At 44.6% G+C, this 14,711-nt stretch overlaps 1 protein-coding gene across 7 annotated transcripts in view; it reads right to left on the bottom strand.

Annotated features, from left to right (window-relative positions):
• LOC142838364 (uncharacterized) overlaps positions 1-14,711 on the bottom strand; it is a 169,731-nt gene that overhangs the window by 84,737 nt on the left and 70,283 nt on the right. Inside the window, exons 4-5 of one of the 7 annotated variants that reach the window (XR_012908544.1) lie at positions 11,813-12,134; positions 10,795-11,644 (exon numbers count right to left, since the gene is read on the bottom strand). The exons of 4 other annotated variants lie outside the window; for them this stretch is intronic. The gene's annotated coding sequence lies outside the window, so the exon portion shown is untranslated. Of the gene's footprint in view, positions 1-5,557; positions 6,034-10,794; positions 11,774-11,812; positions 12,135-14,711 lie in introns of those variants that run through there. 2 more of the 7 variants (XR_012908543.1, XR_012908546.1) reach the window with 2 other exon arrangements.

Raw genomic sequence — 14,711 nt, 5'->3', positions numbered from 1 at the left:
AAATCTCATTAGCCAAACAAGACTCTCTTAGAAGACGGGAAATTGAGTACCTATGGAAAGAGAACGGGATTCTTATGACCGACTCAGGCCACTGTGATTCAACACTTGGTGCTGGATGCATTAGAGGGCTCCATCAGCAAGGAGGGCGAGAGGAGCAGCTACTGGGGAGGAATAACAGGGCTATTCCTTACTCTGCCCCTTACTCCCAGAGGAGGGCTTCAGCTTCCCTGGAGCTGGAGTTACAGGTGAACTGCCAGATCTGGGTACTGGGAACGAAACTCAGGTCCTCTGGACTGAGCAGGCGCTGAGTCATTCTCTCCCTGCCCAAGGATGTGTTTTACTCTCACTCCTTGACTGTCGATGTGACTAATTGCTTGAGTTCCTGTCTTGACTGCCCCAAAATAATGGACTTGGGATTGTCAGATAAACTCTTTCCTCCTTTAGGCTGCTTTTTATCAGGTTAACTGTCACAGCAACAGAAATGAACGTCGAACACGTCTTCTCATGTCGCCTGGGATGAACATGCCTAATCACGTAGCCTGCAAGGAGAAGCAAGGGTGCCCGTTTTCTAACCCCTCATCTTAGCACATTAGCTTCCGGTGAGCGGGGATGTCACCTGTCGCTGTCGCTGTTGTGTCCCGCTACCCAAGTGATGACACATGTTGAGGTCTCACAGATGTTTCTGAATGAATGCATGCATGCGTGAAGGGTGAGATTTTTAAAACACGAACCTTGCGGGTAAAAACAACATCTGTAACATATTACCAGCCTCCCTGGAATGATCCATTGTGGAGAAAGATCACTAAATTAAAAGACACAGAATGCATATTGCTTCAAGATACCACAGTTAATATCACTGGCTGCAACAGCGATACCCCAACTGTGCCTCTTTGCCCACGCCCTCTCTTCCAAAGTCGCACGTGTCATTTGGACTCTAGTTCTGTTACTCAATTGCCATCATTAAATGTCTTCTACAGCAGCTGAACTTTCTCTCTGCGACAGCATGACAGCCTCTTCTCGCCATTTTCTGAACGTCTGGGAGAACTCGAGAGAAACATCTGGGAAATGTCCTCCCTCCCTGCAGTTTTGGCCATGGATTCAAAAATGGGGAAAGCCTAAATGTTCTTGAGAAAAGATGGGAATATTTAGCCTCTGAAATGCTTTCCCTTTTTCTTACATTTTCATATTTTTACATATGCTCCTTCCAAAGGCCAAAGCTATCTCCTCCTCCGTAACCAAAATATAAGTTTTCATTGAATAGTTCACCCAGTAAAAATAATGACAAGATCAACAAAATGAATATGGCGTCTTTTTTCTTCTCTCTTTCTATGATCTTCCTCGCCTTTTCCTGGCCTTCTCAGTTCTAAGACGGCCGGCTGTGGGCTCAGATTTTGAGATCAGCAGTTAGTGGGGTCCACACAGCTAGCCTACACTGCAGATCTCCAGTATACCTACAGGTCATATAGCACATGGAACTTAAAATGGGGGGCGTTCATATCTACAGTAGGGATACAACATCTTAGTAAAGCTTATTTGCATATCCAAAACGCACCTATATTGAGAAAAGTCAAGTATCCCTCAAAAATCACACGCATGTGCTCACACGCTCACACACACACAATCACTTCATGTTTGAACTTCTAGGATTGTTCATCGAATCTGGTAAAAGGGCTGGAGCTGGAGTCTAGTGACAGGACACTTGCCGAGCAGGTACAAGGCTCTGGGTTCAATTCCTAGTACTGTAAAACAAACAAACCACAAACAAAAACATGAAAATAACAAAAGGCTTACTATCCTCAAAGATCTTCAGCGACTATACTAAAAACAGGAACAAACTATGTTCTGGGTTCATCAAAATCTTAGCCTCTGTCCCTTCTTTACACACAACTGTCCTTCTCCAGCACAATGGTGTCCTCTATATGCAAGATGCCTTGCTTCAACCCTAACCCTAGTCTCTACCTCTTAAAAATCCACAAGCCCTTGAAGCACAATGTGTTTCAAAACAGGCCCATCAACAGGTTTTTTTTTTTTAAAACCATGTATTGTTGAAAAGTATCAGGGTGCAGACCCCCAAATACATATGCATTTAAAAATAAGATCTACATGTATGTTTAAAAACTCAACAATGAGCCGGGCGATGGTGGCGCACGCCTTTAATCCCAGCACTCGGGAGGCAGAGGCAGGCAGATCTCTGTGAGTTCAAGACCAGCCTGGTCTACAGAGCTAGCTCCAGGACAGGCTCCAAAGCCACAGGGAAATCCTGTCTCGAAAAACCAAAAAAAGAAAAAAAGAAAAAAACTCAACAATGAAGGGGTCAAAATAAATAAACTCTTTGATATAGCCCTATCAGGAGCTCGTTTCCAGACTGTATCTCAAGTTTACTGAATGATTATTTTACTACAGTAGGAGAAACTGTGACAATGGTTGCTCCAGACTGGGAAAGAAACACTATCTACGGACTGCTGTTGAGGGATTTTAGTCCCCAGTAAGTTGACCTGAATCAATGGAGACTACTCAGGTAGCCTGGGCTAGTCAAGTAAATACTTTAAAGGAACCATTTTCCTCAGCTGGTAGAAAAGGAAGCTGAGATTCCAGATGGGGGAAAGATGTCAGGGTGCTCGCTGGCTGTGGGGATGGAAAACTCGGGGAAGAAGGCACAGCCAAGTCGCTAGGAGCAACTGACATTGCGAGCCGTTTTTTCTTCCCCAGGGCACCGAGAGGAAAGATGAGTCTAAACTGACATCTCGCTTTCTAGCTTCAGAACCTTAAACAGAAAACCTAGCCAAGGCCACCTGGACTCCTAGGATGCCTGGAATAGTGAGATCCACTAAAGACCTGGGGTGGTGCTCCAATCTCTCAAATCTGTGGTCATTTGTCCCATGGCAGCAGAAAACAAATACTTCCCCTATCTTGAAATAAAGTCAACAGCACCTGGCTATTCCTAAGAAACATTGCAAAAGCAATGTGAAGCATCAATAAGCATGTTGCAAGTTTGGCTGGAAATAAAAGTAGAAAGTTACAGCTGCCTGCTGAGACGCTCCTCTTAATTACAATGCCCACTGAAGTTCAATCAGGAACAAGGAGATGATGGAGGAAGGTCATTGGTTAAAAAATAAAGAAACTGCTTTGGCCCATTTTATTGGTTAGAACATAGGTGGGTGGAGTGAACAGAACAGGATTCTGGGAGAAAGAAGCTGAGTCAGGGGGACGCCATGCAGCTCTCTCCCAGGCAGACGTGATGCAGCCAGCCACCAGGTCAGACAAGCTAAGTCTTTCCTGAAATGGGCTAATCCAGGTGCGAGAGCTAGCCTAGAAGAGGCTAGATAGAAATGGGCCAAACGGTGCTTAAAAGAATACAGTTTCCATGTAATTCTTTCGGGGCATAAGCTAAGCTAGCCATGTGGGCGGCCGGGTGCCGGGGACGCAGCCCCGCCGCTCGTACTACTACAAGGAGACGCTTTGACCCCAGGTACGTTGGCTCTGGCATACTTCTTGCCGACGCAGGACAGAGCTAACTTTAGAAGCCACATCATAGGGGCTGAGAGCATGGAACTGTCCCTTCAGGGAGGACGTGACTTTAAGCTGCCACTTTTCCAGTTCACAAAATGGTCTGCAGAGTTTATCTTGCCTCTACATTTCAAATTCAGATTTTTTTTTTTAATGTTCAAGCTTTATTTCTGTAGGAGTCAGGCATGGTAAGCTAAGTAGAAACAGACCACCCAAAGGAAGTTCTTTACTTCCAACTATTATCACCTGCCAGTGTAGGACTCAGCCTTGGATAAGTTTAATGGAGGCCTAGTTTCAGTAGTTTACCCTGAAGCAATACCTGATTGCAGGAAGGACCACAAACTGAGATTACCCGAGCACCACCCAAGAACAGACCATCCAAAGGAAATGCCTAACGTTCCAACCGCTGTAGATAGGATCACCTTTCAGCCCACACTCATCAAAACACCCCTTGACAAATGTCAGCCAATCAGGGGTCCTGAACCTCAGAAACCCCTCTCCCCCACCTTTACTACTATAAAAACCCAATCCAATTCTAACTGTGCTCTCGGGGCTCTCCGATTATTCCAATACGCTGGACATGCTGAGAGACCGAGTTGGAAAACTTGTATAAAATAAAGGCTCTTTGCTTTTACATACCGGACTCGATCCTTGTTGGTTTTGGGGATTTAGCAGATCCTGGCATAACAATTTCCCTTCCTGAAAAACAACCTTCTCCTTGGAAAATTCTGTTGAAATTTGGCAGGCTATTTCTGATCTTGAAAAAAAAAATCACGAGAGAAGAGACAAGGGGGATCATACACAACTGATCACTGAGATGAGAGAAAGGCTCAAAACAGGTCGCAGACATTCTGAGCACATACTCCTCTCTAGATAGGGAAGGGAGTACCACTGAACCTGCTAGCTCCAATTTCTCCTCCAGAAAGTGAGAGGTAGTAACCATGGACACTCTGATGAGTGCAATTCAAGAGCAGATGTAGTTTAAACAAAGCTACACGGGGAAGAGAAGGGGTGGGGAGTTAAAGAACAAGAGGCTGTATCCAGAGTGAGAGCACTCCAATTCTGGAGTCAGCTTTCCACAGAGGAAGAACTGGCTGCAAGCTTGGGGAGGAAAACAGTGTGGTCCTAGGCAAGGGACTGCAAGTGATACCAAGGCCCCAGGTTGTGGTTTACCTGGGCCAAAGTGGTAATTTTTCAATGTTCTCAGCACAAGGCCTGGACGGTGGAACACTCAATTAATGATGGCTGCCCTGTGAGCAGGCAAGCTCCTTCCCTATGCTTGCCCCAGAGTGCCTATCATTATCTCTATTTGAACATATACAATCCTACTCACTAGATCCAAGCAACACCTTCAAAACTAAAGACAAGAAGTCATTATCCAGCCCGGAAGCCCACAGCAAAGACAGGAGTACTTACTAGACTCACAGGCGGAAGGACTTACAGGCAACCATCCACAAATAAAGATTTCATTCTAAAACAATCCTATTTTCTGGCCCCATCAGTTGACAATGACTTGGCCATTGAAGAAGATATTTTTCCAACAAGGTCCATTTTCTTGGCTCTCCGAAGCCATTAATTACGACCATGTTTTCCCAAATGTGGAAATTCCCCTTGCTCAGATACAACCACTTGCTGGCCAACCCTCCTTTCCTGAGAAACCTCCACAGCACAAAAATATTTTTGTTTTCCCCAACTGCCCACAGGGAAAATTTCCTCACTCTTTTTTCCCCCTCTTCCTTTAAAGCCTTCTGGCAATTTCCAGGAATACAAAGTAAGGCATCACTACTTGCATAGATTACTGGAGAGCCGCTGAGACATCCTGCATCTCACACGACAAGAAGGGATAGGAGCTTCGGATTTCACATTAAGAAAACCACGTCTATGAGTTTCTCTTAATCAAGGGAGGCAATCTGACTAAAATCAAAATGCCTCCCACTCCTCCCCAAGAATATGTTTCTAGGACCATGATAAATACTGGCGGCAAGGGTGTAGGGTGTCCACTCTAGATAAAGTAGCATCACACAAAATGTGATTAAAACATAGGCAAGCCTTTTATGAACACAGGCACTAAAGCAGATCTACGATATAGACAGATCAGTCTCAAACAGTAAAAATCTTAGAAAGGAGGCAGGATATATCTCGTGTGATAAAGTGTCACCTTTTAAAGCACTATGATCCACAGAACTCAAGTTTTAGGAGGCTGGTGGATGTGATGGCGTGTGAGTCCACGGAGCTAGGTGTGATGGCGTGTGACTCCACAGAGCTGGGCGTGGTGGCGTGTGACTCCACGGAGCTGGGCGTGGTTGCGTGTGACTCCACGGAGCTGGGCGTGGTGGCGTGTGACTCCATGGAGCTGGGCGTGGTTGCGTGTGACTCCACAGAGCTGGGCGTGGTGGCGTGTGACTCCATGGAGCTGGGCGTGGTTGCGTGTGACTCCACGGAGCTAGGTGTGATGACATGTGACTCCATGAGTTCACTGGCCAGCCACTTTACTGTACTTGGTGAGTTTCAGTCTAGTAAGACACCCTATCTCAAAAAGAACAAAAACCAAAACCCCAATTTTTAAAAGGGATAAATAATTAAGGAAACAAATAACTCGGGGGGGGGGGGCAGAGCCTAAAGACTAAGACCTGAGGCGGTTCTCGGCTCCTGCATGCATGTGCAGCGTGCACGTGTTCCTTGTGCGCAAACAAACACACAGAATGTTAGATGAGTCATCCAGGTTGCCTTATTCCTGTTCCGAGCTTGTGGAGCAAGGCTGACGACAGCAGAGGAACCCTGGAGATATTTTGTTCTTTTCAGAACATTCAAGAAGCATTTCTGTGCCAGAAACTAAATTTAGTTGGTAGAGAAGGGGTGATAGAGCAATGAATCAGGCTGGGTCTGTGCCCCCCCCAGTCTTCACAACCTAGTCAAAAAGGCAGGATGTACACCCCAGTTTTTGGGTTGAGGGAGCTGCCAATCCTCCCTTCCCTTGGAGAACTCTGGCAACAGCTGTAGACATTTTTGATTATCAGAACTGGAGGGGGACGTGCCATTGGCACCTAGAGGATACAGCTAGCCATCCGATAATGCAAACACAGACTTCCAATGACAGAGAATTATCCAGCCCCAAAGTCAATAGTGCCAAGACCAAGAAGCCTTATCCTAGCTGTATTAGCTAGAATAGAGGACTTATTGACGGCCTGCTCAGTGAATTGATTGATTGGTGGTGGGCTACATGGTAAATGACTTCCACCCTAAGACCCCAGTCACTCTGCATTTACTGTCACCCACAATATCTGCCAAGGTTCTTTTGAACACACGCACATTTAGATAGGTGCCAAAGAAAGCGTGAGTTCAGGAGACACCGGGCAACCTGAGTGGCAATTTAGGGTGAAATGTCAAAAAGATGACATTTGGGATAGACAGGCTTAAGGGTAGCACATTCACCCAGCATGCTTTAGGTTCAGTACCCAGCATGGGAGGGGTTGGGTTCCGAGGAACAAAGTTTTTCTAGATGATGTCAGGGCACTAAATGTTCAGTGAAAGTGAACCGAGCATAGCAGCTATGCTTAGCAACACTTGTTTATCTGAAAGAAGTCGATTCTTACAAAAACAATCCCGGTGCCGGCGTCTTGGAAATTCCTCATTGTAGGCTGGGATTACATACAATACCATGAAGAGGGTTTGAGATCGGCATTCAGAATGTTCCAGACTTCAAATTAGTCTGTTCTTTAAAGCATCGAAATAGTGATTTTGAACAAAGTTTGAAATTTCAACTATTAAAAAACTGAGATTATCACTTGACGAATTTATGAGAAAGAGGGAGTGGGATTTTAAAGCAGACCCTGAACATTTTATATATGATGCGGCTCCTGCTCCTTCTATGCAGTAACAGGCAAAACAGAGCTTCAGTTGTGAGCATGTACCATGTACTTTTGTTATATCTGCATAGCTTCACAGGATCTGACAGAGACTACCTAAAGGAGCACAGACACATCCCTTTGTTTCTTCCTCCCGTCCTCCCCTCTCTCCCTCCTTTCCTTTTCAAATTTTTTCTCTAGTTTTGTACATTTATTTGTTTGTTTGTTTTACATGTATGGGTGTTTTTCATGCCCTGTCTCCCTCAGAGGCCAGAAGAAGGGGTCAGATGCCTTGGGAAAAGAGAGAGATACAGGTTGCTTTGTGCCACCGATTCCTCCTGAGAATCAAGCCTAGGTCCTGTGGAAAGGCAGCCAGTGTTCTTAACTGCTTAGTCATCTCCCTGGCCTCGCCTTTTTAAATAAAATTAAATCATTTTGAAGTTTTAGAGAGAGAGTCCCATACTGTAGCCCAGTTTTGTCCAGAACTGTGTAACCCAGGCTGGCACGAAACACGCGGCAACCTTCCTGCCTCAACCTCCCAAGTGCTGGATTGCTGGCTTGTGTATGACATACTATGTCTGGCAGAGAGGGATTTGTTTTGGCTCATGGATTTGGAGGGTTTCAGCCTATTGTGGAGGGAGGGCATAGTGGAGGAGTTGGGATTGTGGGAGCAGGGAGAGATATTTCAGCTCTGTAGGCCAGGCAGCAAAGACTATGCTAAAACCAGGGGGCCAGGCTACAACTTTCAAAGGCCCACCCCTAGAGACCCACTTCCAGGAGCTAGGATAGGCCACACTTCCCAGGGTTCTACCACTTCCTTTAATGGTGCCACCAGCTGAGAGACAAACAGTCAAAACAAGAGCCTGGGGGAGGGGGATTGAGGGGCGTTTCAGATGCAAACTACAGCACAAGTCACTATTAGAGAAGAGTTATGTATCTCTTTTAGTTTGGGATTAATTAAAAATGAAACTATATTATCAAAGCTAAACACGTCAGTAAAAAGACATAATCTACTAAAACTATTAATACCTCTTCTTCAGGAAAAACGGTGAGGTAGTCTAATATTCTAATGCCAGTGAAATAAACAGCCATTGTTACCGAGAAATCTGTAATTTTGATGAAGCAATTACCTTCGCTGTGCTCTGTGGGTTACCCAGGAGACAGTGGCTTTCTTCTTTGGCCTATCTGACCTGTATGTAAGTTGGTGAGTAAGTCAGGAAATGGCCTGTAATTGTGTATTAGTACTCATCAAATACAAATGGGAAGGGGGAACTACCGCGCAGATCTCAAAGACAAATACCTAGAATAATCTGTCATTTGGATTAGCATTGCTGTTCTCTGAATGTAGCACACATTACAGAGACCACAGGGTGCTTGCTGTTCGCAACACGAAGGAACAGAGCTTTGGAATTTTCCAGTCAAATTTTTTGCCTAATGTGAATTTAGTAAAGCGTGCTTAGGAGCAAAGACGGACTGTTCTCTTTGCTCCTCATAGAGGAATAAATAAAGAAAATCATTTCAGCTCTACATAACAAAGGCGATCTCATGGAGGATAGGGGCCCTAAGTAAATAGATGGGATTTTAAAATGATGCACATTTTTAATACCAAAAATTCAAAATTTAAAGGAATAAGATTTGGACCGAGGCAGCTTGCCAAGGAAGCTTGCCTATCATCAATGAGGTCCTGGGTTCAGAGCAACCCTTGCAAAGAACTGTCTTGGGAAAACATCTCATATTTTCAGAAAAAGTGCTGGAACTGGGGGCCCAGGAGGTGTTTCAGCTGGTAAAATCATGATTGGAGTTCAGTTTCCCAGCACCCACATACAGTTGGGTGTGGCAGTCAGTGCCTGTAATCCCAGCATTGGGGAGATGGAGACAGGAGGTCCCCTGAGGATTCAGGCCAGCCTGTGTAACTGGATCGGGGAGTTCCAGGTTCAGTGAGAGAGTATGTTCCAAAAGTTAAAGCAGAGAGGAACTGAGGAAGACACCCAAGGAAAACCTCTGACTTACCCCTCACATTCACCCACACACAATACAAACCTTCACACACACAAAAGTGTTGTAATTTGTTAGTGTGACATCATTGTTGCCTCCTTTCGGATTTTCTTCTATTTCCTATTCTAGGGATAATGTCTGGGGTGTTTAATAACTCATACAGCGAGGCACTGACCAGTCAAAAGGAATGCCCAAGTAACCAGAGTGGTTCAACTCATATACACAATCTAGACAGCAGCTTGCATTATTTAATATCGTCCAGAGTTTATTTCTAAACTGAAGACATTAAAAAATATACATCCTTTACTGCAATACGGTTCAGAACAGAGGGGCTGAACTGAGGATTAGAATATGTGTATACAGAAGAAAATTCAAATATTCTCAAGGCTTATCCAAGTCAGTGTTATAATTGCTTATCAACTGAGAATTCTAATTAATTGCCTTCCTATCATAGCTTTCAGGTGGGCTTTTTAAAAATTAAAATTAAGAGTTTGGGTTTCCTTGTTGGACTTATAAAGCCAAACATTACAGCTAAACTACCCTAGCACTTAGAAGGTTTGAACGTGAATTTCATATTCAAGGCCAACCTGACTACTTAGTGAATTTTAGGCTAGCTCTGGCTATTTAGCAAGACCCTGTGTCAACAAACAAACAAACAAATTAGTAAATAAATGGGCTGATAAAGTGATTTAGCGAGTCAAAGTGCTTGCTGCACAAGCCTGAAGGCCTCAGTTCAGTCCCTCAAACCAACAAGGTAGAAGGAGGGAACTGGCTCCCAAAGACGGAACTCTGACCTGCTGAGGGATAATGCTCTTGTACACTGTGAAGATTTGTCACTCATATTGGTTTAATAAAATGCTGATTGACCAGTAGCCAGGCAGGAAGTATAGGTGGGGTGACCAGAATAGGAGGATTCTGGGAAGAGGAAAGGCAGAGAGTCAGTCACCAGCCAGACTCAGATAAAGCAAGATTGGAATGGCTTACTGATATAAAAGGTACCAAGACAACATGGATAAACATAGACAAAAATTGTGAGCTACTTTAAGTTGTAAGAGCTAGTTAATAATAAGCCTGAGCTAATAGGCCAAATAGTTTATAACTAGTATAAGCCTCTATGTGTTTCCTTGGGACTGAATGGCTGCAGAACTGGGTGGGACAGAAACTTTAGCATTGTCACATTGTGTCCTGCGCGCGCACGCGCACACGCGCGCGCGCGCACACACACACACACACCACATTCTCACATGTACACCCACACAATAAAAAACCAAATCAAGCCGGGCGATGGTGGTGCACGCCTTTAATCCCAGCACTCGGGAGGCAGAGGCAGGCGGATCTCTGTGAGTTTGAGACCAGCCTGGTCTACAGAGCGAGTTCCAGGACAGGCTCCAAAGCTACAGAGAAACACTGTCTCGAAAAACCAAAAAAAAAAAAAAAAAAAAAAAAAAACCAAATCAATAAGCTTTTATTTCTACATCTGAATTTCTACAATGTTCTCCTAGCATTCACAAAAAAAAAAAAGTTATCTTTAGGTGATGGAATACAACATAGTTTCGCATTCTCTCTGTGAAATTCAGCATATGAATGTCTTTACAAGTCATTAAATAACAATCATCTAAAAATCCTCTCAATTCTACTTATTTAGCCAACATCTCAGTTCAAGCTTCTTGCCTCTCCTAACTCATCGCCCAAATTTGCTTCTCAAAAACTCATCGCCACTTCCACTGCCGTGAGTCATCTGACAGGAATCTCGCATGTATTCACAGGGAAAGGACGGGCTAGCTGGCTGCTTTCTCGTGGCCCTTGACCTCTGCGGAGCTTCTCCTCTGCTAGCCACATTCCTGGTGTTGACGTCACTAGTTGGTTCAAAACACTGCTGCACTTTCCACAGCCTTCTAAAAGGAGGCGCACAATACAGAGTATTTAGAAACTTGGGGACTCAGGGCTCTGGACTGTCATTCAAGGCAGGGTCCCTGTGTGAAATAATCTCATAATTTCTTGTGTTGCAAGGTGTGTTAGTGGGTAAAAGGATGAACCAAGAAGACATCCGGATGATGCTCAGCCACTCAGGCTTCTGGGAACATCTCACTGTTTTGCCCACATGGTGTGGTAAGTAGGCAACTTGAACCAATCAAATCTAAGTATCCTTTAGCCATATGACTCAGCGTCCCTGCTCTCCCCCAGGGACCCTAAGGGGTATACTTCCTTGAGACTATGTAGTAGCAGGATCCTCTTCCTCTTCCTCCTCCTCCTTTTCTCACTGTATTTATAACGCCATGTGTGCTCTAGTGGTCCACCTAAATAAAGTGAGGGTAAGAAATAGGATGAGTTTTTGCCATGGGAAAAGTCTCAGAGTCAGGCCGCATGACTTCCAGGTATGGCTCTGAAGGGCGCACGCCCATGAAAAAGGACTTGAGTGGATGGACCTCTCGTTTTCATCTTTGGATGCTGCGACTTGAGTGGACCTCTCATCTTCATCTTCAGAGTCTGTGCTCTGAATTCTGCTCGTCCTTCTTACGATCCATCATCCTGGAAGGGTGACAGTCTCTACTGGCCGCCATCCTCACTTGGTGTGGAATCAGAGGCCTCTCTCTGTGAGAGCACCAGCTCTAAGAGCTAAACAGAGGGGGAGAGGTGGGCGGACAAGCACTGGTGCGGATGTGGAGCTGTCCAGCAGAGAAGGAGCTGCAACAGCGAGGTCCCAGAGAATAACACTCAGGGTGGCAGCTGGCAGCTGGCAGCGGGGATTCCGGGAGAGCATTCCTAACCGGAAGAATGCGTGGATGCCTGCAGGTAGACAACTGTTTTTCTTTTACCTTAGGTTGCAGCTACTCACATAATCCTTGGTCTTAAAATAGGAAACGGACAGTTCAGAAATGAAAAAGTTGTAAGTTTGAAATCGCGTACCATTCTGAGAAGCGTGACGCAAGCTCAGGCCATGCCCTCCTGAGATAGGTATTATCCCCTTGCCCAGGGTACCCACATTGTAAGTGGCACGTGAGCCACTTAGCAGCCACCTTGGCTAGCATGTTAACTGCCATGAGGTCAAAGGGATTCCTCGAAGTAACCTTAGTTGACTTACTAATGGCTTGAAGGCACAATGGTGCAGACAACAAAGAAATCATAAAGAATGTCCTTTAAGTGAAAAGGTGAACTCTGTTAGCTTGCTAAGGAAAGGAAGAAGTAGATGCGGAGGTTTTGGAGACATACAGGAAGAACAAATCTATCTGTAAAAGGGTAGAAAACAAATAGGAAGCCTGTGTGTGCTAGCTTTACTATCAATTCCAAACTGCGAAAGTTATGGTTATCACATTCAGTAAGTGCTTGGTTATGATGGAAAAGGAGTTAAATACGGGCCTTGGTTCTATGGTTTCAGGCATCTCCTGACTATCCGAGTATATCCTGTGTATGAGGGAGACTACTATACCCAATCTACGTATGTGTTCACCCACCCACCCTGAGGGAGGTGAAGAGAGAGAGGAACAGAAGTGTGCAGGGGAAGGAAAAAGGGAGACCTGAGGAGGAACGGAGGCAAAGGCAGGGTTACCATAGACACAAAAGTCTCTCAGCTTGTTACGTTGATCCGCTTCCTATCTGTATGTGTGGGTGTGCACAGTGCAGGCTCACACACACACATACTACACACACATACATGACCAATAAACATGCCCTGTGAGTGTGTTGCAGCTTCGGTATTTATGCTCTACAATCAAAAAATAGTCATTTTAAGCACTTTTTTTTGGGGGGGGAAGTAGCTAGTCAAAGGTTTTCTTCCAACAGTGAGTGTATAACTTAAAATTTAAATACCAAGTACACGTGTCCTATAAAAGCCTCCTAGTTTTGTCCCCTTTCTAAGTGGCAGGTGCATCCCTTCAGTGTATGCTCCCTTGCCTGATAAAATACAATAATCTATTGCCCAATTATTTTTTTATCAATCAACTTGATACCTAGACATATTTGTCTCTCCTTTTCCAAAGGAAAAACCAACATGACCACAAATACCCTAGAGCTGGGGAAAGGGCCAGAATTGGGAGCATTTCTTGTCCAGATTTCATATTCCAGGCAATTAAATATCATCCCAATTTTCTAGGGACATTCAATTGATGATAGAAAAGCAAGGTATTCCTTTGTCATTTTAAAATACTTAAAAAACTATAAGCTAATAAATAATATTTTTATTTCAAAACTGAAAATCCATTAGAGAAAATGTGGGAAATACAAAAATATGTATACCTCAAAATAAAAACTTTGAAGTCTTATTTCAAGATCACTGTTTTCTGAATGAAAAAAAAAAAGAGCAAAGTAAAAATAATGTTTGGTCCAAACTAAAAATCATTGCCTACAACAACCTACTCTTTGAGTCGGGGAGCCAGGGTCTGGGTACGCAGCCATGCTACTGTGCGACCTCCCCAGCCTGTTGACACATCTGAACCAGCTCCTTTAGCATCCTCTCTTCTTGGAGACCAGTGGACAGGAAGTTATCGATGGAGTGCTAGATCCAGCAGGAAGGTTGTGGGCAACTCTTCATCTTTCTCTTCATAACCAAAGACCCAAGAAACCCTAAAAAGGAACATGGTATCCCAGGACAGCCTTCTTTCTGTGAACCAACACCGAGGGTTCCCCACTTTGGACAGCTGTCGTCAGCCACATGCTTCTCCAAGCAAAGAGCCCCACAGAGGAAGAAGGTAGCTCTAGCCTTGAAAAAGTCTTTTATCCTTCGTGATTTTGATGCCTTTAAATTTGTCACCTGAATGCGATATTAACATAATCGTCTGCGTTTTCTGCTAATGAATGCACCTGCTTCTAAGACTTTATTTTAGCAGTTTTAATGAGCTCTTCAAAAGAGTTTGCCTGGACTTGCTGCACGGCTAGAGAGAAAGCAGCTGTAAGCAACTAACACTGCATTCAGAATTCGAGGGAAGGCTCTGTGAAGTTGTTAAACTTGAGATGCAGTATCTACCCATCTGTCTGCAAGGAGATGGAGCTGAGCTGTAGCTACAGCAACTGGGAAAAGCGCTAGTGAAAGCGGGCCTGGCCAGAGAAGCCTCTTTGCGGCTTGGCCAAAAGGAATGGGCCTCAGGCAAGTCTCTGAATCTCCATTTTCTCATCTGTATAATAATATGGTGTCTACTTGTTCGTGATGGTTTCATGCCTCATGTGATAAACACTCGAGAACGTCGCATTTCCTTATACCCACAATGTTCATTCTGAAGGAAATGCGATTTAATGAAGGGCCACCTATGGCTGGGATTCATGTATGTGAACGATCCATCCCTGGGAACCATGGAGACAGAAAGGAAACGGGTGGTGGCCAGGTTCCAGAAGGAGGGAGCGAGCACCAGGCCGAAGCTGCTTAATGGATAT

This window comes from Microtus pennsylvanicus, chromosome 19 (assembly GCF_037038515.1).
Source record: "Microtus pennsylvanicus isolate mMicPen1 chromosome 19, mMicPen1.hap1, whole genome shotgun sequence".
NCBI classification, from domain to species: Eukaryota; Metazoa; Chordata; class Mammalia; order Rodentia; family Cricetidae; genus Microtus; species Microtus pennsylvanicus.
Note: the sequence above shows the minus strand (reverse complement) of the source record. Positions and strands in the feature narration are given on the sequence as shown.